At 48.4% G+C, this 21101-nt stretch overlaps 2 long non-coding RNA genes across 8 annotated transcripts; one reads left to right on the top strand and one right to left on the bottom strand.

Annotated features, from left to right (window-relative positions):
• The first annotated feature begins 51 nt into the window (after nt 1–51).
• Nucleotides 52–19902, top strand: LOC119236066 (uncharacterized). 7 transcript variants are annotated; one of them, XR_008550414.1, is made up of 5 exons: nt 1925–1945; nt 3637–3885; nt 4128–4365; nt 11325–11503; nt 17372–18121. It is a non-coding gene; the product is annotated as an uncharacterized LOC119236066 (long non-coding RNA). The 7 variants fall into 7 exon arrangements; XR_005122977.2 differs by lacking the exon at nt 17372–18121 and adding an exon at nt 19594–19902 and having other exon boundaries at nt 1927–1945; nt 3634–3885; XR_008550413.1 differs by having other exon boundaries at nt 1927–1945; nt 3634–3885.
• On the bottom strand, nt 360–9248 carry LOC119236067 (uncharacterized). The gene is made up of 3 exons (XR_005122979.2): nt 9160–9248; nt 4911–5258; nt 360–3791 (listed from the first exon to the last, which is right to left on the bottom strand). It is a non-coding gene; the product is annotated as an uncharacterized LOC119236067 (long non-coding RNA).
• Nucleotides 19903–21101: the final 1199 nt, after the last annotated feature.

Raw genomic sequence — 21101 nt, 5'->3', positions numbered from 1 at the left:
GCTCAGCCCTTTGTTGTTCTGTGACCACACCTGCTGTTTCACACTTGCCTGCCCAGGAGGCGCCAGGACCTTTGCACTTGCTGTTCTCTATGCAGCCTTCTTCCACAGAGGTCAGTAGGCGGAACCCTCCCCTACTGCACACCTCTGTTTGAACGTCATGTCTCCCAGGCTTTTGTAACCTTGTGGCCCTTATCAGTTGAGAGACTTCATTCTACACTGGCTCCTTATTGCCTGCAGAATGTAAACTTTGTGAGGACAGGGATTTTGCTTTGTTTCTGCTTTATCCCTAGAATGTAGGTCAGGACTGGTTCTTAGCCTATTGAATGAAGCTTAACTTCATGAGCAGAATCTGCCCTTTTTCTTTTTTTTTAAGATTTATTTATTTATGCATACAAGAACTGGGGTACAGGCCAGAGGTGTGGGGGTTGAGAAGATTCAACAGAGGCAGTAGTCTCTGCCCTTTTCATCAAAAAGTGAGATAAATAGGTCTTGAAAGATCCTTTTACGCAGTACCTGCAACTTATGGCAGTGATTTTGAAATGGAAGATTTCTCCATCAAAATGTAAATATCCAAATTTCCAAGAAGTGAAAAATGCATCATTTTCTATGACAGGGATTGGAAAATCAGTTACCACTGACATTTATAAGCATTATACCTTTGCATGACCAGATAATACAGATGTGGGTATAGAATCGACATGGCACTGAGGTCAGTATTTTCTCCCTTATTGTCCATGAAATCATTTGAAAAAAGAAAAAAAAGGCATAAGGAGATGGTTGGGACAGACTACATGAGTTATTTATAAATACAAAAGCATTTCTGATTTCTTGGACTCATCAACTAGGGTAAACAGTGCTAATGCTGTGACAAGTGACTTGCATAGAGGCAATTTCCCCCTCAAATCATGGATACTGGGGCCTGTGGTGAAGGCCCCACCATTGGTGATTGTGGGGTCCATGTTGCTCCACCTGACATCACCTTCCCCCTGGCTCTCACTGGCCCCCATTGCACTCTCTGTATCCGCCAGGAAAGGGAAGCCACATAAGAGAACTTCTTGCCTGCCAGAGAATTTCAGAGCCAGAACACCTACCTGCGGCTTCCCTGACATGCCAGGGAGCCTGGGAAACGCAGCCCTTCCAGCCGCTGAAGGTGAAAATGTGAACTGTGTTGGCTGACTCCTGACTTTCCAGCCACACAATCTTTTCCCCTAAGTAGGAGGAGATTGAATGTAGGGAACAGGACACTTGAGCTACTTGGCTGGGTCAAGGAAGGAAAGGTCAGGGGAGGAGCTGGCTTTCCATAAGCAGGAGCTGCTGTCAACCTTCCCACCTGGAAGGTTCCCCACGGGACACCTGGGACCACCAGAAGAGCATACTTCTTCGACCTGCTGATGCTCACATGCCCACTGTGAGCTGCTGCTGAGAGGAGTGGCACCTGCTTCTAGCCTGCATTCCAGATCTTACAGGAAGGTTTTCCTCAGGAGAGTCATAACAGGAACATTGCCCGCAAGAGTCTGGGAAATGCCAGTATCTGGCATCTGGGCCCAGGACACAAGTAAGAGCTCAGGAGGGTGGGGAGAGCGCTGAGTGCCAGCATCTGACACAGGAAATCATGCTAGTGTGAGCTCGAATTCAGTCCCTGGAGCCCGGCCACCCAGCCACCCCTGCCCGGGCCGGGCCCACCGTTCCATGGCAGGTAATCCCTGCTCTATGTTCCTCTGGGCTACACAGGGCTCCTTCGTGTTCATTAAGAAATTTTTAGCTGCTTCCCTTTGCAGATTTTGTCGCAATGCTCGGTGGCACAGTTTCACACTTGTTGTGAAAGTTGTCTGCACCAGGTTGCTGGGGCTGCCTTAACACAATGGCACCAGTTGGGTGACCTCATAAGCAACTATGACCTCATAAGCAATCCAAATGTGACAGAGGCTCAAGGACACTACGCCAGGTAAGCCCATGCTGAGGGTAGCTTTTGAGTCCTAGGATGAAAAAGGTGTGGCAGGAGCCTGAGGCACTCTCTGCTTACATATCTGCACTGTCTCTGGGTTCAGGAGGCTGGAAGTCCAGGATCAAGGTGAGGGCAGGGTTTGTTCCTTTGCAGGGCTGTGAGGGAGGGTCCATTCCTGCCCCATCTCTGTGACCTAGGGAAGGTGACTGGCTCAGCCATGTGTCCTCACATGGTCCTCTGTGCATGTCCGTGTCCAAATTTCCCATTCGCGGGGACACCAGCCACGTGGGATTAGGGTTCACGCTAATGACTGCATTTTAACTAATGACATCTGCACAACACTATTTCCAAATAAGGTCACACTCTGAGATATTGGGGATGGGATCAACTCGTGAACCGGGAAGGGGATCTTATTCAATCTGTAGCAGCAACTTCTCTTTACCACATTATCTTTTGTCATGATGCTTTTCGCTTTGAATTCTACTGCACAAAGGTAAAAGCCAGGCAGTAACTAGGGTGCTCCTACCCCTTGGAATTGGGGTGCCCCTCTCCCCTAGGTGTGGAACACTCCTCTCTCTCTACTTCCACACCCATTCCTCCCTTGGGAAGAGAAGCAGCTTTTCCAAATGGAGATCTTGGGAGAAGGAACTGGGCAAGCTCAGCCCGCTGTGGACTCTGCCTGCCTGCGGGGAAGGGGCTTTCTGGCCGGGGCTGGTCAGGTACCCCCAGAGAGAGGCGTGTGAGTGTTAGTGCTGTCTGGGATGGGGTGCTTATCATCAGGCGGCACACCTGCTCCCACCCCTGAGCCACGTTCTCTGATTATCAGCTTCATCAGAAGTGTGTCCCTCAGTTTCCCGACAGGAAGTAGATACCATGATAATGCTCTGGGCTGAGTGATTGTGAACCCCCACATTCCCATGTTGAAACCTGATCCCCAACAGGATGGCACTTGGAGATAGTTTCTTTGGCAGGTGATTAGGGCATGAGGATGGGGTCCAAGTCCGTGGGGTTAGTGCCCAGTGACTCCCCAGGGCACCATGTGAGGACATAGCAAAAAGATGGCCACCAGGGACCAGGACACTGACCCTCACCAGACACAGAATCTGCCAGCACTTTGATCTTGGACTTCCCAGCCTCCAGGACTGGAAGAAATTCATTTCTCCCTGTTCTGGCAGGCCTACAAGCAAATAAAGGCAATAAGTATCCTTATCCCAGTTTACACCTGAGGAGCGCAAGTCATTCCTCCAACAAGTGATAAGAGTCTCAGCCCATCGGCTCAGCTGTCTGGGTCCTGGAACTGCAGATAAGGAATTCTAGAAGGCCTAATTCCATTAAGGCACTAGAGGAATGAACTCAGTGGACAGCCAAGAGCACATTCGAGGGAGAAGATGCCACTCATTCATTCTTTGGCTCAGCCATCTGATCAATATTTGTTGAGTGTGGCCAGCGAATGAGTCTCTTCCTTTACAAAGCTGGGGAAGAGAAGCACCTACCAGAGGCTCCCTCAGTGGTAGAAGGTGATGCCTCGTGGGGGTTGGGGGCACCCCCAGGACTGGAACAGCCTCACGGGTATGGTCCCCAAACACACGTCAGTTACCAGTTTGCTCTGAGTCTGTCATGTACAACACTGACTGATCTGGGCATGGAATAAATGCCCAGATTCTCAAAATTATGTCCCCATTTCAAAGCAGGGAGGAGAGAGAGAGGCCGCTTGATTGCTGTCCTGCTGAGTGATCTTCTCGGTCACTGGCTCTGCCCACACTTGTTGCTCCACAAGCCGCCATTTGGACATGCTCTGAGTTGGCTGTGCCCTGCAGCGGCGATTATCAGAGCTCCCCGCTGAGCCCTGGAAAGGTGGATGTGAACAAGAAAGGGAGGGAGTGATTCCTTCTTATCAGGCAGCATTTTCCCTTGACCTCTCTACAAACACCCTCTTCCCGGTGAGTCTTAATGCTAATATCTCTCCTGAACTCATTTCTAACCATCCAGGACCACCTTTCCAAATCTTCCTGGTGCCATTTTGTTTATTTAGTTCTATATTTAAACAAACGTTTGTGGGAGGCTACTAGTTTCTCTTCCCAGAGCCAGAGGCTGGCTTTCGCAAGCTCTAGGCCCTCTCTCCTGCAGGCCTCTGTCTCCGGGGCACACCCAATGGTTAACTCTGAACTTGCCTTCAATTTAGGGCCCTGGTAGCAAAGACTTTGCAGCTGGAAAGACTTGGATTCAACTCCCACTTCTGCCGACAGCCATGTGGCATCAGCTAAATCAATTACACCTTTCATCTCAGCGCCTTCATCATATTCACCACAGCACCTTCATCAATAATTGAGTATTCTCAATTATTCTTTCCACGTGTGCCCAAAAGGAAGTGTGCAAGACCCTCTCCAAACGTGACAAAGGCTCAAGGACACCACACCCAGGTAAGCCCATGCTGAGGGTAGCTTTTGAGTCCTAGGATGAAAAAGGTGTGGCAGGAGCCTGAGGCACTCTCTGCTTACATATCTGCGCTGTGACCAGGTGGGGGCTGATCTCGCCAGCTGTCAGTTACTCTGCAGACAGGGTCATCGGCTCAAAGGCAACGTCGGGGAGTCAGGGGAGTCAAGTCGAGTTGGGGAATGAGAACCCGGGACCCTCCATGTGGCTTCCCATCTTATTCAAGGACACACCGAAGACCTTAGAACATCCTCGGGTCTCCTACATGACTGCCAGCCTGCATTCTCTGAGTCATCCCTGCCCTCTCCCTGCCCACCCGGCCTGGCCACACTGGCCTCCTCGCATCCACAAGCAGGCATGATCTCCGGACCACTCCCCGCTCCCAGGCTTCAGCAATGGCTTAAAGTGCCCCTCTCCCAAGGCCTTCCTCCATCACCAGGAGCCCTCCCAGGGCAGACACTGCATCCCTGCCTGGTTTCCCCTCCCTCGCACCCTGCCTCGTGCTGTCTGCCCCGTGGCTGCTGTGTCTCACCGGTTGTCTGCCTGCTCCGTGACAGGCTTAGTCCTTGTCCCACATCACTGTCTTCCCGGATCCTCAGGCAAGGCCTGGCTCCACACTTCTCAGTTGAATGGTGGGTAATTCCACTCCACACTCGCATCCTGAGGACAGTGAGGACTCCACACAGCGCTGTCTTGGCTCAGGGGGTTGCGTGTTCGTTGTTAAACACTGGGAAATGGCCCGTTTTTTCATCATCTTTCTCAGGTTGTCCTGAGGATGGAAGGTTTTCTGACTCTTGTCTCAAGACTGGCGCAAAGCCTCAGCGCCTCCTGCCACTCGTTTCCAGGTTTTCCTCCCCGTGCCCAGCATGTAGTAGGTCCCCTGAATAGAGCAAAGGGGGGGACACAGACATGCAACCAGTGCCCCCAAAAAACACTTCAAACAGCCAGAAAGTAAAGAGAAAAATGAAATCAGTGCCAGCTTAGGTTTTATCAAAGTCAGAGAATCAAAAAGCTGAAAAGGAGCCCAAGGTCCAGAGGGGTTCAGAAGCCAGATGAGAATATTACAAAAGAAAAGAAAATTCTAGGCCAATATCTATGATAAATATAGATGTGAATACTCTCAACAAAAATACTAAAAAATCAAATTCAACAATACAAGGGTCATAGAAACAAGTGGGGTTTATTCCAGGGATGCAAGGATGGTTTAACACACACAGATCAACTCAAGTGTTACATGACATCAACAAAAGAAAAGAGAAAGCAATTGACAAGATACAGCACAAAGTATTCTTAACAAGATGGGACTAGAAAGACCCTACCTCAACCTACTAAAGGCCATGCCTCACAAGACTACAAATAATCTTTTACTTAACAGTAAAAAACTGAAAGCTTTCCCTTTAAGATCAGAAGCAAGGCAAGGATGTTTATTGCCACATTATTTATAATAGCTAAGATAGAAACGTTTCCTAAGGGCTATAAAGGATTGAATGAAAAAGACCTGGTATATCCACACAATGGAATACTATTCAGCCGTGAAGAAAGATGAAATGCTACTATTTATAGAAAAATGAAAGAAATGGAATAAGACACATTTGAGTAAAGCAAAATAATTATAAATTGAGTTACCAGGAGATGGTAACCAGGAGTCATAGATATTACAGCAGCCTAGTCCTAGGGCAAGATCCCAACTTTATTTGAGAAGGTACCATAGCTAACTGGAAGGAATGCCAAGGAAGCCACTGACCGGAAGGTGGCAGTTTTGCACTCTGCTACAAAACCATCTGAATAGTGCTAAGGAAGTTACTGGCAACAGGGTGTGAGGGGCACTGCCCTGCAGCACCCTGGCAATGGAGAAGTCATTCCCTGCAGGGTCAGGTGCTGGAGAAACCACTGCTGGGGCCAGTGCTCAAGCACACCTTAGGAACATATCAGAACCAGGAAGCATCACCATTGTTTTTCAATATTCCTCCAGCACCCTCTACTGGCAAACCTTACCATTGTTAAGCTGTATTAAAAGAGTCACAGCTCTTTTAATGTAGTAGGTGCTATGTTACAGTATTAAGATTAAATATATTAGCTATTCCCCCACTGTCAATAAGGACAGAGATTTAGTCCTAATCTGGACATTTATTTCTCTTAGGCAATTAAGAGGGAGGGTTGGGGAAACTTTCTATTTCTGGGAAGACCTGTCATTTGGAATTAGAAGATCTTTGGAAGGTTTGATTAGAAGGATGCACTTATTTAAAATTCTTAAGTTTACAGCAACCTGCCTTCCAGTGTCCTGCCCTTGGTAATAACAACAAAAATTAAACTTTGCTTCTGTGTAAGGACCTTCCTTTGGTGCAGCTGAAAATGAAAGGTTTTTGCAATCTTCCATTTAGTTGGCTCATCTAGAGTAGGAGTAAACCCACTTGTTAGATTAACTCAATCTGGAGTAGACAGTCTCCCATTCTATCCTTTATGTCTTTACTAGAAAAGAGAAGTCTCAGCTTAGTCCATTAAGAAGCTTGGACTAGAAGGCCAGCCTTCTAGTATCAAAGGATAAACCTGAATTTTCTTTAAAATATTGAAGACGATTGTAACCATCACAAACAGTTTCATCAAGCTTTTGTATAATGTGAATTTTATGCCAATCAGTAGGTTTAGATAAAACCATAGAAATGGCTGGGAAATCTAGCTACCAGTTTCTTGGTCCCTTGCCAAAATTAGGGAGTTATTGATCTAAATCCTTTTTAGAATTGTCCCATTTGGTAGACATCACCAATATTTCACTCGACCCTCACCAACAAATTTAGGATTAATTAAAGGTTAGAAAAAATGCTTGATAAGTTTGCATTATGATATTCAGTTCATCAGTAAATTTCTGAGCATCACCAGTCATATACTTAATGATGATATTAGTTTCCTATTGCTGCTATAAAAAAGTATCACAAGTTGAGTTGCTTAATATAAGTTTAGTTACAGTTCTGGAGGTCAGAAGTCCAAACTGGATCTCACTGGGCTAAGACCAAAGTGTCAGTAGCACTGCTTTCCTTTTAGATGCTGTAGAGCAGAATATGTCTCCTCACCTTCTCCAGCATCTAGCTCATGGTCCCTTCTTCCATCTTTAAGGCCAGAAACATTGATTCCAGCCTCGCCATAAGACAAAGTCTCTATACCATCTCTATTAGAGCTAACAACACATTCAGTAAGGTTGCATGGTACAAGATAAATGTACAAAATATGAGCTGTATCTCTATACTCTAGCAATGAACAATCTGAAAAATTAAATTTTAAAAAGCCCACAATCCCACTTACAATAGTATCCAAAAGAATACATTTAATGGGCCTCCCTTGTGGTGCAAGGGGTTAAGATGCAACCTATGAGGCTATTCACAGCCACTGCAGCACAAGATCGATCCCCCTGCCAGCGAGCCACCCACCTGGTGCAGCAGACCTCTCCTAACTTGCCCGCTACTCCCCTCAGCAGTGTATTTCAGTAGATCTGCCTGTTCTGTTCCCCACTCTGTCTCTGGTGAATCCTCTCACCCTCTCCCCACACCCCTGACCTGTACCCCTGTTCTTGTATGCATAAACAAATAAATCTTTTTTAAAAAATTTAAAAAAGAATACATTTAACAAGATTCCAAAACATGTACTCTGAAAATTTCAAAACACTTTTGAAAAACATTAAAGACCTAAATGAAAGTAATGGTATTCCTTATGTAATCCCAGAAAGATAATATTGTTGCGATAGCTATATCTATCAAATTGCTCTACAGATGGAATAAAATATCTATCAGAATTCCAGCTGTTCATCTTTTTTGGCAGAAATTGACCTGCTGATCCTAAGGAACTGTAGAATACAAAAGGTATCCTAAGGTATCCAGCCTACCAAAAGCACTCTTGAAAAACAAAGGAAAAAAAGGATGGTAAGCAAGTCTGTGGGGTGCTGGTATAATGAGGATAGACATATGAATCAATGGAATAGAATTGAGAGCCCAGAAGTAAGCCCTCACATTCATGGTCAATTGGCTTTTAACAAGGATGACAAAATAATTCAATGGAAGAGAATAATCATTCTCCCAGAAATGATCCCAGGACAGCCAGACACTGGGATAGAATGACTTGAACCATGCAACCTTACTGAATTTGTTTATTAGCTCTCATAGTTTAAGTGGATTTGTAAGATCATTTCATCTGTAAATAGATAAAGTTTTGTTTCTTCCTTTCGCATCCACATGTCCTTACCCTACATCACAGGCAAATATTAATTCCAAACAGATCATAGACCTGGCTGCGAGGGTTAAAACTATAAATCTTTAAGAAGAGAAAGGAGTTCACAAGTCTTTGTGGACTTGGACTGGACCGTGACTTCTTGAGCACAGCGTCAAAAGTACAGAATACCAAAGAGAAAAGTAGATAAATTAGATTTCAGCAAAATTTAAATGTTTGTAAAGGAAACCAATGCTTGTAAAGGAGAAAATGAAAAGAAAACCCACAGAATGGTCAAAAATATTTACAAATCATATACATGAGAAGAGGTTTATACCCCAAATGTATAAAGAACTCACAACTGAATAATAAAATGTAAGGAACCAAATGGGACAATGATCTGGATAAATCCAGAGCAGACCGACAAACGGCCCATAGTGTACGGAAAACATTCAACAGTATTAACTGTTAGGAAACATAAAACCAACACTACAATGAGCTACCACTTCACACCCAAGAGGATCTCTGTAATTAAAACAACAAATAAAAACGAGCGTTGACAAGGCTGTGGAGAGCCTGGAACTCACGGATATTGAGGCGGAAACAAAAAGGCACAGCCTTCCCTGGAGCCGCCCGGCGGGAGCGGCAGGAGCACCGGTCCATCCACCTGCTGCTCCGCGAGCGCTGCTCGTCAGAGCCCAGCAACTGCCATTTTGTAATGGACCAATCGGGTGCGAGCTATGAGCTGATTGGTGCTCAATGGTCCAATCAGACTTGTGGGTGGGGCACGAGAAAGCGGATATAAGCGAGGGGCAGGGGCAGGTGAGGGAGCCCCGGAGACAAGGGAGAGATGACCCCAACCCTGAGAGACCAGGACGGGAGCCCCCCCCAGAAAGAAGACCCCGGCCCCTGAGGAAGAGAAGACGGTTCCAGCCTTCAAAAAAATGGAAACAATCCAAATGCTTGCCAACTGATGAAGAAACAAATGTGGCATATTTATCCCTGGAATATTATTCAGCAACAAAAAAGGAACACATGCTCCAATACCCATGAACCTTAAAAATAGTACGCAAGATGCAAAACACATATGATTCCATTCATATAAAATATGCACATCAGACAACTCCACGGAGATAGAAAATAGATTAGTGACTACAAGCCCTGAGTTGGCCAGACTTGCCTTTCCTGAGATGGCAATTCCATTACAAAGTACTCTGTTATGGTTGAAGCAGAAATCCCCAATTACTTTTTCTTCTCCAATATTTTATTATGAAAAATTTCAAGCAACACAAAAATTGAAAGAATTTACCATACTATATTTAACTTATCATTCCAGAAAGTTTTCTCATGTTCCTTCTGAGTCACTCTTCTCTTCCATGCCACCCAGAGGTTCTGATATTTTTTTTTTTGCCTATTCTTATTAGTTTTGCCTATTTCAGAACTTCATATAATAGGGAACATACAATTTGTGTTCTTCTGTGTAAGGCTTCTTTGGGAGTAATATCTTGAAGACTGATTCCTGTTGTTCTCTGTATCAGTAGGTTATTCCTTTTTTCTTGCTGCATAGTATTCCATGGCAAGAATATGCAAGTTTATGTATCCATTCTCCTATTAGCTGTTTCCAGATTTTAACTATTCTCAGTAAAGTTGCTGTGAACATTCTGATCACAAGTCATTTTATAAACATATGTTTGTACATACCTTGGGTAGATGCCTAAGACTGGAATTGCTGCATCATGGGGTAGGTATATGCTTGGTTTTTATAAGGAACTGAATAATCTTTTCTCCAAAGTGGTTTTACCATGTTGCCTGTACATCAACATGGGAGAGTCCCATTTGTTCTGCATCTTTGCAAACATTCCAAATTACTTGTTGAAGCAAGAATAACATTGTTAACAAATCCTGACCGAAAGAAAATGACAGACTTGACCTACTAGTAAATGTTTTCTTTGAAAATTCCAAGCAAATTATTACCAAATAGAATCTAAAACCACATTGCAATAATTATTTATCATGACCAAAAGGGATTTATTTCAGATATACAAGGATTATTCAGCATTAGGAAATATATTAATAGAATTCATCATATTAACAGATCTGAAGAGAAAACTCATGAATGGCATTTAATAGAACTCAACACGCATTTTCCATTAAAGCAGTCAGTAAAAAGAAGTCAGTGAATGCTTTCTTAAAGGGGAGGGGCAGGGAAATACTAGAAGTATTTGCTACAAAATTAAGAACAAGACAGGGAGGTCCATTACCACCCTACTACTTAATATTGCATTGAAAGTATTATCCTAGGCAATTTTAAAAGAATTTAAAAATAAGAAATAGGAACACTGGAATGAAGGAGATAAAAATGATCATTTTGCAGGTGATATAAATGTGTATCTAGAAAATCCAAGAGAATCAACTGGAAAATGACAAAATAATTCAGTGAGTTAGCAGAGTACAAAAATGATATAGAGGAATTAGTGACAATTTATAAAAAAATTAGAATGTATAACAGAAAATAATCTCTATACTAGCAACAAAGAAAAGACTACCTTGGGGAACAATTTACAGTTCAAATTTTCAAATATTAGTGAAGAAAACAAAATGAACACAATACGTTCTTGGAGTTAAGAAGCTGGTACCATACTCAGGTGGTACCTGATGAGACATTCACTCCAGCCCAGATGACAAAGTCCTCTCCTGGCTCAGTCCCTCTTACCCTGTTTTCCTGTATTTTGTATTTTGCATCAAACGGAAGGAAGTTGTGGACTTGGAGCCATCTGCAACCATCTCGCTGATTTCCTGTCTCAGCATCCCATGGCAGAACTGCCAGCAGACTTGGGGAGTTTCTCTAAGCAGCTGGGGACTGGCTGGACATGATGTGGTGAGCAGGGGCACCACTCAGCAAAGCGTAGGGCACTCACTCAAATCCTGCAGGTAAGGAGAGACAATGCACCAACCAGCTGGGCCCAGTGGGAGCAAGACAAGCACACCATGCACAGGAAACACCAGACACTCATCGCCTTTTCTGAGAAACTCATTTGTGATACTTTTCTTGAAATGGGCAACTCTGTCCTTGTATTTTTGCATTTTTGCTGCAGGTATGGGCACAGAGCAGTTATCTCTACTTTAAGAAAAAGCACAGTGCAAGAGTAATAGAAAGGAGCCAGTGCCTATGACCCCAGTATGGGTGGGAGTGACAGGGTGCGGTGGGACTGGGGTGCTGAATGGTGGAGGCTCTTCTGCTTGAAGAATGACACCGCACGGTGTGACTGACAACAGAAACAGGACACATGCCAGGTGTCCAATGATAAAGAAGGGTGGTTGGAAATGCGATTTTATTTATTCGCTCAGCAAATTCTTATTGAGCGCCTACTCCATGCCAAACAGCATTTGGGGTTGTGGGGATACATGAGCAAACAGAGACTCTTGATGCGTTGCTCAGCCACAACCAGGACACAAGCCCCTCCTGTGTTGCCTCCTGGAGAAGGGAAGGAGTTGAGGCACCTGGAAAATATAATGGCGGCTGAGCGCTGTGTGAACATTAGCCCCTTTACTCTGTAGAGGCCCACTACCCACCTTTGGCAGATGAGGAAACTGAGGCTCAGAGAGGAGAAGCCATCCACCAAGAAGCCCTGGAACAGGGATCTGAGCCAAGAAGTTCCTCCTGAGTCCACGAGCTTAATCATCTTCCTCCTCCTCCTGCATAGAGTCTCTGGGAGACACACAGGACATGGGGACCTCAGAGTCTGGGGGTTTTAACTCCCACCCCATTGTCTTCCCGTGAAGTCTTCCCCAGATGTGGCTTCACTGAGACCACGGGTTGCTCCTGGAGAGGATTTCAGTCCTCAGGGAGCTGGGAGGACGTCAGTGGGAGTATTCAGTGTGCTCTTAAAGTTTCCAAAGCCAGCGGAGATAAGGAAACATGCGCTGCTTGGCACCAAGTGGGGCTGCTTGTGGCCGGGGCTGGAGGTGCTCAAGGCAATAGCGCGACTAATAATAGTTGCCATTTCGGAGGCCTGCCAAGCACCAGCCCTGCCTGGGGCCATGTGAGCCGAAAACACCAATATGAAAGGGACCCTGAGAGATTGCATCACCTTCCCAAGATCACTGCCAAGGGTGAAGACGTTCCTGCCAAGTGTGTGAAGCTGTGTTAATGTCACGCAGCTCCCATGGCGATGCAATAACAGTAACCATAGCAACAAGGAGAGCCCCGGACAAGGGCTGACGCTGCTGTGGTGCCGAGGGGGGCAGCGCACAGCGTTAGGCCTCCCCACGCGAATGTGTTAAATGCCCAAAATCACCCCAAAAGGCCAGCCTCGCTCCGCGGTTGAGGACACCAAAGCCAAGCTTGTCTGACTCACGTGCCCACATCTGCACAGCCAGGAAGTGGACGTATTACTTGGGTCCATCTGTCTGTCTACTCCCTGTTGGATAAACAGATGCATGGACAGACAGATGGTGGCTTAGCCACCCTGCGAGGTCAGCAGCCTGCACAGAGGTGTTCTCTGAAGCTGGCTGCACACAGCTGCACTGAGGGGCAGGTGCCTTTCTGGAACATTCAGGAGGCTCCTGGATCATTGGTGATGAGTGTGGGGCTTTGTACCATGGTTCCAAAGCATGGACTCCAGAGGGGTTCTAAGTAACAAATTGGTGTCTCTTACCCACAGCCAAATGGGGTCTGATGGGGGTAGAGCCTCATGCTGTCTTCTCCAGACACCCCCAGAGTTTCCTGGGGCTGCCACACACAAGGTGCTGGCTTCGAATTCCATCCCGTGCTGCATGATCTCTCCCAGATCACAGGTAAGGCAGCCTGCGGCAGTGGACAGTCCCTCCCAGTGACTGCCCCGCCCCTCTATCCCAGCCGGGCCTGAAAGTACAGCCTTGTAATAGGGGGTGTCTCTGGGCCGCATGGGCGTTTCCAAGCCCTCCCCTGGCACAGGATGAAGTTCTGGGATGCCAGCTTGCTGAGAAAGACAGAGTAGAGGACTAACCCCACCAGGGCGTCCCAGACTTGGGGGGCAGTGCGAATCCCTGTCCTCAAGGCTGCCCCATCCCACTCTCTGGGCTGCAGTGAGTCCCAGGGGATGTAAGTCAGTCCAGCTGACCCAGTCCTGGAAGCAGAGGCCCTCAGGGCCAGCCCCTTGTTAGCCAAAAAGTCCAAGAACTCAGCAGACAGGCGCAAGGGTGTGAGCCTCATTTGGGAGGCAGGGTAGTGGCAAGCAGGTTTTTGTTATTGTTGTTGTTTTTCATGGCAGTAACGATGTATTACAACATTATAGGAGTTTCAGGTGCGCATTATTGAGACTCGACAAATATAAACACTGTTCAGTTCACAGTTTTTCGTCAAGTAGAAACTCAGTCAGGTTTCAAATTCAAAGGAAGACCCTCTAAGTTTATTTAACAACCACAGCAATTTCTAGCATTGCTCTAAGCTTTACAAATACTACAGGGCAGCACCACAATGAACATCAGGTCCATGTGACAGGTTAGGCCATCGAGGCACAGAGAGGTTAAGTAATTTTCCCAAGGTCACACAGCAAGTGAATTGCAGAGCAGGAATCTAAACCCCAGGGTCTGACCCCGAGTTGGTGGTCTAACCCATGTCAGATCCTGCCTTGCCTTTAGTGGGGCATTAAAGATGACATCATACAGTTGTCATTGCCCCCCAGTTCCTATACTGCTGCTTTGTGCAACACAACCCAGATAGCATCTGATGAGCCAGGATCCTCTCTCCAGGGTGACAAACCGCTGAGATGCCTGAGGCTTCTACAGTTCCTTTGTACCCTTGCGGGGAGATGAAAACGGTCCGGTCAGAACTGCTTGGTGATAGAAATTTAAATGCTTGCTCCCGCTGAGAGGTGCCAGGCATTCCCCTGAGAGCTTCACCCACATCCTCTCATCGAGTCTCCACACATCCCCTGATTTAGGCACGGCAGGTGTCCCCATGTCACAGATGTGAAAAACAAGGCTCAGGAGCAGTGGGAAAAGTGCTCAGGTGAGACAGCTGATCGGCAGAAGGGCAGATGAATTCACTCCCTTGGGCAGTTGTAATAAATTCCCAACTCGGTTGAAAACAACAGAAATGTATTCTCTCCCAGTTCTGGAGCCAGAAGCCCAACACCAAGGTGTGAGCCAGGCCACCTCCCTCCAAATGCTCTAGAGGCGGGTCTTCCTGCCTCTTCTGGCTTCTGGAGCTGTAGGTGTCCTTGGCTTGTGGCCACCTCCCTCTGGCCTCTGCTCAGTCTCCCGTGGCCTTCTCCACGTCTCTGTCTCCCTTCTGCTAAAATAACACTTGTTATTGACTTTGGAGCTCACTGAGATCCGGTATGGGCTCATGTCAGGAGTCTTAGCTTAATCACATGCACAATGAACGTCTTCCTGAAGCAGGTCAAATTCCAGCATTTAGGACGTGGACATATCTTTCAACTCACTGGAGCAGCATCTGAACCGGGGTGGCTCCCTCCCAGTCTATGCTGCCACCCAGGCCTTTCAAAAGCACAAAGCACGCCTATGAGTGTGCCCAGGATGCCAGCCCCTAGGCAAGGGCCCCTGCCCAGCCCAGGTGGAGCTTAAAACACACAAAAACCACATCTTTAGATGGTTGGTCACATTGAGCGGTGTAGCCTGGGGCATCGAAGTGTTGGGGCGAGTGTTGTGTGGCTTCCTCACCTCCAGGAAAGTTTCCCCAACCCCACCTTTCCTGCCACTCACTGCACCCCACCTTCTCCTTTGGGTGCTCCTCGGTGTGAACTGGCTCCTGTCGTCCATGATTTCTGTGCATCCCCCATTACAACGGTGGGAAAGGCAGTGTCTGTGACAGCTTTTTTTGTTTGTTTGGTTTTATATTTTGTTTTGTTTTGTTTTGTTTTTGTGGAACCCTCACCGGCAGCGGGGAAACGAACTGGAGCTGCAGAGGTTGGGGGCAGCCTCTCAGCCCAGCGCTCAACCGCTGCGCCACCAGGGGAGGCCCGTCTGTGACAGCTTTTGCTGGACAATTTATCCCTCCAACATCCAGCGTGGCTGGCGGGCCTGTGGGAAGCAGAGGGCACAGCCTTATTGAACGGTAATTCACACGCCATACAATTCCCCTATTCAAAGCATACAATTTAATAGTGTTGAGTGTATTTGCAGAGTTGTGCAATCATCACCGAATCAATCCTAGAATATTTTCATCACCCCAAAAAGAAGCCCTACACTTAATAAGTGGTGCTGACTCATCTGAGCTCTGAAATGCAAATATGTGTCCCCCACCAACAGAGACCAGCACTGCAGCGTTTGTACTTAACTCAAGGAGTGGCGGATTCACCTTCCTTGTTCTGTTTTGTCGATGGAGCTGGTCAAATTCATTTATCTTTCCTGGACCTACCGCCTCTGACCATATTCTCTGGCTGGCTCTCGGCCTCCCAGCTGCGTGGACTTAACCTCTCTTGGTCAGTTTTCTTTGTCTGCAGAGGGGATCCAGCAATCATACCTGCTCTGTGCCTTGCAGCATGGACCCTGCATGTGAAACCCACAGGATGTCACACACCAAGAGCTTTGGACTGTCGGTGGAGAAAACGTCTAGAAGTAGCTGCTGGAGGGCAAGAGAAAACACAACTAAGAACGATCCAGGACCAAGGAGAGGGACCCTTAGCGGCAGCACTGACCCGCAGGTCACTTTGCTCAGGGGGCCATAGCAGACACCAGGACTGGGGGCGTTAAACAACTTATGTTTGTTTTCTCCACGTTCTGGAATCTGGAAGTCCAAGGTCAATGCTTGGCTTCTCCCAGACCTCTCCTGGGTTTGCAGACGGCCACCTTCCCCGTGGCCTCTCCCCTGGCACACAAATCTCTGGGTCTCTCTGTATCCAAACTTCCTCTTAAAGGGACACCTGCCCTGCTGGATTGGGGTTACCCATAACTACCCATAGGAACTCGTTGGACCTTAGTCACCTCCTTGAAGTTCCTCTCTGCAAACAAAGGCCCCCGCATGAATTCTGGGGAAGTGACAAGGTTCAGGCCACATCACCTGTGCTGCTTCAAATGACAAGGTCACAAACGCAAAGGCAGGGAGAGGAACAAGTGGAGGAGAGGTGACAGAGGTGACATTTGATGCCACCGGGGCCCCAGGGTGACAGCTCAGGCCAAAAAAGAATGCTTGTCTTTTGTTCTAGAAGTTTCATGGCACAACTAGCAAAACGTGAAGGTGTAGGTGTAGGCTCTATAGTGGTAGTACTTTCCTGATGTTGACAGGAAAGTACTCAGGTTACACAAGAGAAAGTTCTAGCTTCTAAGAAACATATGCAGGAGGATTGGGGACATGCCATAACCAGGTCCACAATGTGCTTTCAAGAGAAAAGCCAGTGACAGAGTCACCTGCCACCGAATTCTTGGCTCTATTTTTGCTACTTTTCTGCAAGTCTTATCAGACCTGCAGTTGAAAACTTTTATTTGTTGAGAGTTGAAAATTTTTAACTTTTTTTTTTTTTGGTGTAGAAGAACTGGGGTACAGGCCAGAGGGGAGCAGCAGGGAGACAGGAGAGGTCTGCTGCTCCAGACCCTGGTCGGGGGATCGACCTCAGGCTGCAGTGGATGATTTGGACAAGTCGCTCCTCTTCTCTGAGCCTCAGTTTCCTCATCTGCTGAACGGGGGTGGCCGCTGCATCTCCCCAGCAGCCAACTATGATGGCTGATCAGGATAATCCCCCACCAGCCCTCGGGGAAGGTAGAACAATAGTAGCTATTGTTAGGTTTCTTACAGTTAAGGGACAATGTTCAGATGACATTTTGTCTGTTTTCCACTTGTTTTTATAAACCTCTCAGGGCATCATCTAATGTGACATTGAAAGATCTGCCGGAGGAGAGTTTTCCAGCAGTGGGGCTGGGGTTGGCAGGCAGCCTCTGTGCACCCCAACCCCCTGGGAGACAAAGGAGCCAAAGCAGCCAGAGCCCGTTGCTAACTGGGATGGCCACACACAAGCTGGAGGCAGGGACTGGGTTGTCTCCATCATCTTTGAGAACCCGCAGGATGCTGGGCAACCATGTGGCCAATCTTTGGGGAGCTCACCGCTGAGCAGCAATGAGGAACGGACACCAGGACCCCAAGTTAGACCCTGCGGGTCCTACCTCTTAACATTACTTGTCAACATTACTTAAATGTTGGCAATTCTGTGGACAAGGCAGGCCATGCAGCCTTTGGGGGTCTCAGTGTCCTCCTCTGTTAGGTCTAAGTAGACATTCCTGTCCATTTCATTTAAGGAGCGCCCAGCTGTGGTGAGCGCTCAGTAAAAACCAGCTAGTTGTGGCGACTTCCAGCCTTGATCAGAACTGAGTCTGACCGCTTTGTTTGTAACTTCTCTATGAAATCGGCCTCCCAGGGACCATCCACATCTCACATTGGACATTGATGTGGGTCACTGGCTGTGAATACCTTTCCAGAAAGGGAAAGAAAACAGATTCTGCTTTTCTGGGGCTCATACTTCATGCACATCCTAGGGCTTGGAAGTTTGATGATCTTGGGCAGAAACGGGCAAACTTCTGTCCCCAGACCAAGTCTATGAATCTAAGAACAATGCGTGCATTTTTTTTTTTAAAGATTTATTTATTTAATTTATTTAGTTATTTATTTATTTATTTATACAAGCACTGGGTACAGTCAAAAGTGTGGGAGGGTGAGAGAATTCACCAGAGCCAGAGCGGGGAGCAGAGCAGGCAGACTGACGAAGTACACTGCTGAGGGGAGCAGCGGGCGGCAGGAGAGGTCTGCGCGCCATGTGGGACCCTCGCCGGCGGCCAGGGATCGAACCAGCGCTACAGAGGCTGCGGGCAGCTTCACAGCCCAGCGCTCAACCGCTGCACCACCAGGGGAGGCCCAATGTGTGCATTTTTTAATGATTGGAAAGTCAGCCAAACAATATCTGATGAGTTGTGAAAGTTATATGAAATTCAAATTTCAGTGTCCATACAGTTTTGCTGGAACACAGTGGTGCTCCTTAAAGAGAGCATATCTATAGCACTCTGTGTATCATCTATTTACACATCAAAATTTGCATAATATCTATTTACATATCACATGTTTGCCTATCACGCATTTACATGTGTGTTCTATGTCCCCACTACTGTGAATTGTGCCGCAGGACTTAGGCCCAAAGGTTCCTGTTCCAAACTGGCATCTTACACCCCTGTGGCACAGGCTCCCCTCACCTGTCCCCTACACAGCGACCCTTTCATGCACCCCAGATTGTGCACTCCTTGGGGATCGGAAGCCAGGAGGCAGAGGGAGACCCCCTTGGTGCATCACCTCCCCATCGGACACCAGACCCCAAGGACCTGCTCTCCATCAGTGGTCACACTTCCATTCTAGGTCTGAGAAAACTGGGGTTCAGAGAAGCAAATAGGCTGCCCAAACTTCCCCAGCTCGTGAGCGGGCGAGCTGGGACTGGAACCCAGTCTTGCCAACCCCCAAGCCAGCCTCCCACTAAGACTCCACTCCCAGAGGCAGCAGGAGGCAGGTGAGGATGGCGGGTGCCCCGGGGCCTCAGCCCCAGCTTTCTCGGGTTGCACGCCTCCCCCCACCACTCCCCATCTGTATTCCTGCCACGTGCCCAGCCTTGGCTCCGGCTGCGTTTCCACCCGACTCTGGCAGCCAGAATAAACACGACCCGGCCCAGCATCCACTCACCCCGGCCGCAGAGCCCACCTCCCTGCGCCAGCGCCTGGGACGCCAACAGTCACAGACAAGAAAAACTGCTGGGTCACGGCCCCAAGGACGAGAACGAGAACGTCATCCCATGGGCTCGCTCACCGGGGGGGAGGTTGGCCTGCACTCGGAGGAGCCATCCACCTGGTTTGCTCTTTATTCCATCCTGGTAGCCAGGCCTCCCCAAGAAGGGAAGGGGCCTCCTGCCAGTGCTTCCTGTTAGAAAGAGGCAGGGCTTCTGACGTCTTCAAATGTGTCTGTCTGGGCAGCCTAAGCGTCCCCTCCCTGGGATTCACCCCGTCTGAATCCCATCTGGAGCCTCATTTCCCCTGTTTCTTTTGGCCAGGCAAGCACCCCAGGGCGCCCAGCAAGCTCAGCGACACGGCTTGTGTCCACCCAGGCGTCCATCTCCACCGAGACCCTTGAAAACTGCTGATCTTGAACTTCATGGAACACTTGTTTCTGCTAGACCAGGAGGTTCTCCAAATTCAGCCCCCTCGTTCAACACTGCTGGCTTGTTCTGCTCAGGGCAAAGCACCAGTTTTCAAACAGAGGGTGTGTGTGTGTGTGTGTGTGTGTGTGTGTGTGTGCATGCACACGCACTTGCATGGGTCAAACAAGTTGTTGGCATTAAAATCCTGCTCCACAAAGGGGGCCTGAGAAGGAAGAGACCTGCTGGAGGTCCCAGGCTGGGACCAGTTTCCCCTGTCCACCGTGGCTCCCCTGGTGGCTGTGGTCACCTCGCCCCGGACAACCCCCCACCTCTTCACTGCTGTCCCTGTGTCCACTCGGCTCCCTCTGCTCCTGTCACACCGAAGCCAAGCGTGCCACCTTCCCAGGGGACAGCCTCTCCCTTCTCAAAGGGGGGAAGAGCTTCCTGGAAAGGAGACCACGCAAGGTGAAGAAATGAGGGGTCACCTGGAAAAAGTGCAGAGGCAGGGGTAGGGGGGAAGGGAACCCTGGATGCAAAGAGGCCCAGTCTAGGGAGTCATTCAAGGTGGTCCAAGTGAGCCACTAAATGCCAGCCCTGCATTTCTGCCTGCGGCCCAACTGGACCATCAGTAGGACCAGGAGGCCATGGTGATGGGGACCACAGCCCCGCACTCCCTGGAGCTGGCGTTCACTGACCCAGGCGGGGTCACAGCAGCCTCTGACCCTCACTGCCACCCCTCCTTCACAGATGAGGAAGCAGGATGCCCATGGGAGCAGAGCAAAGTTGGGGTTTGACCAGAGCTACCAGTCTCCAAGCTGGAATCACTGTCACATGATCCTCCACTCAGGTCATCCCACCTTACCCAAGTGACCCCTGCATGGGGGACCCCCGGGGAGGGCCCCAGAACCACAGAATGAGTGAGGGAATGCGGCCCCTGCTGCTCCAGCTGCTACCTTCTTCTGCATTAGGAATCTGAGAGGTGCCAGCTCAGCACCCCCACGAGGGCGGCCTCCCTAGATACACCCTCAGTGCAAAGGGGCTAAGATCTGGATGGTGGTGGCAAGACAAGGAAGTCTTCCTGCAGGGTCTGGAGGAGCAGCACAGGGAGGTTCTGGAACATTGGATTCCTGGCCCCGCCCCCACCTCAGGATGCTCCTTCTGGAAGTCTGGGCTGGGGCTCCAGGAATGTGCATTTGACAAGCTTCCTGGTGGTCCTCTGTGCCCAAGAGGCATCCATGAGGGTCACAGACTGGTGAGCATCTGACCTGGGTTCAAATCCCACCTCTGTCGCTTAGCTACATGAGCCTGTGTGACTTTCCCAACTTCTCGGCGCCATAGGGAAGAAGCCAAGACTTGAGGTCACTGATGTCTCTAGTGCGGTGTGAGCAGGAGCGCCCAACACAAGGCCCACCTGCGTTTCT

The sequence above is a fragment of the Talpa occidentalis genome, unplaced genomic scaffold (genome assembly GCF_014898055.3).
Source record: "Talpa occidentalis isolate TD23 unplaced genomic scaffold, MPIMG_talOcc4v2.1 talOcc4.9, whole genome shotgun sequence".
In the NCBI taxonomy this organism is placed as follows: Eukaryota; Metazoa; Chordata; class Mammalia; order Eulipotyphla; family Talpidae; genus Talpa; species Talpa occidentalis.
The sequence above is the reverse complement of the archived record's forward strand: the minus strand, read 5'-3'. Positions and strand labels throughout refer to the sequence as shown.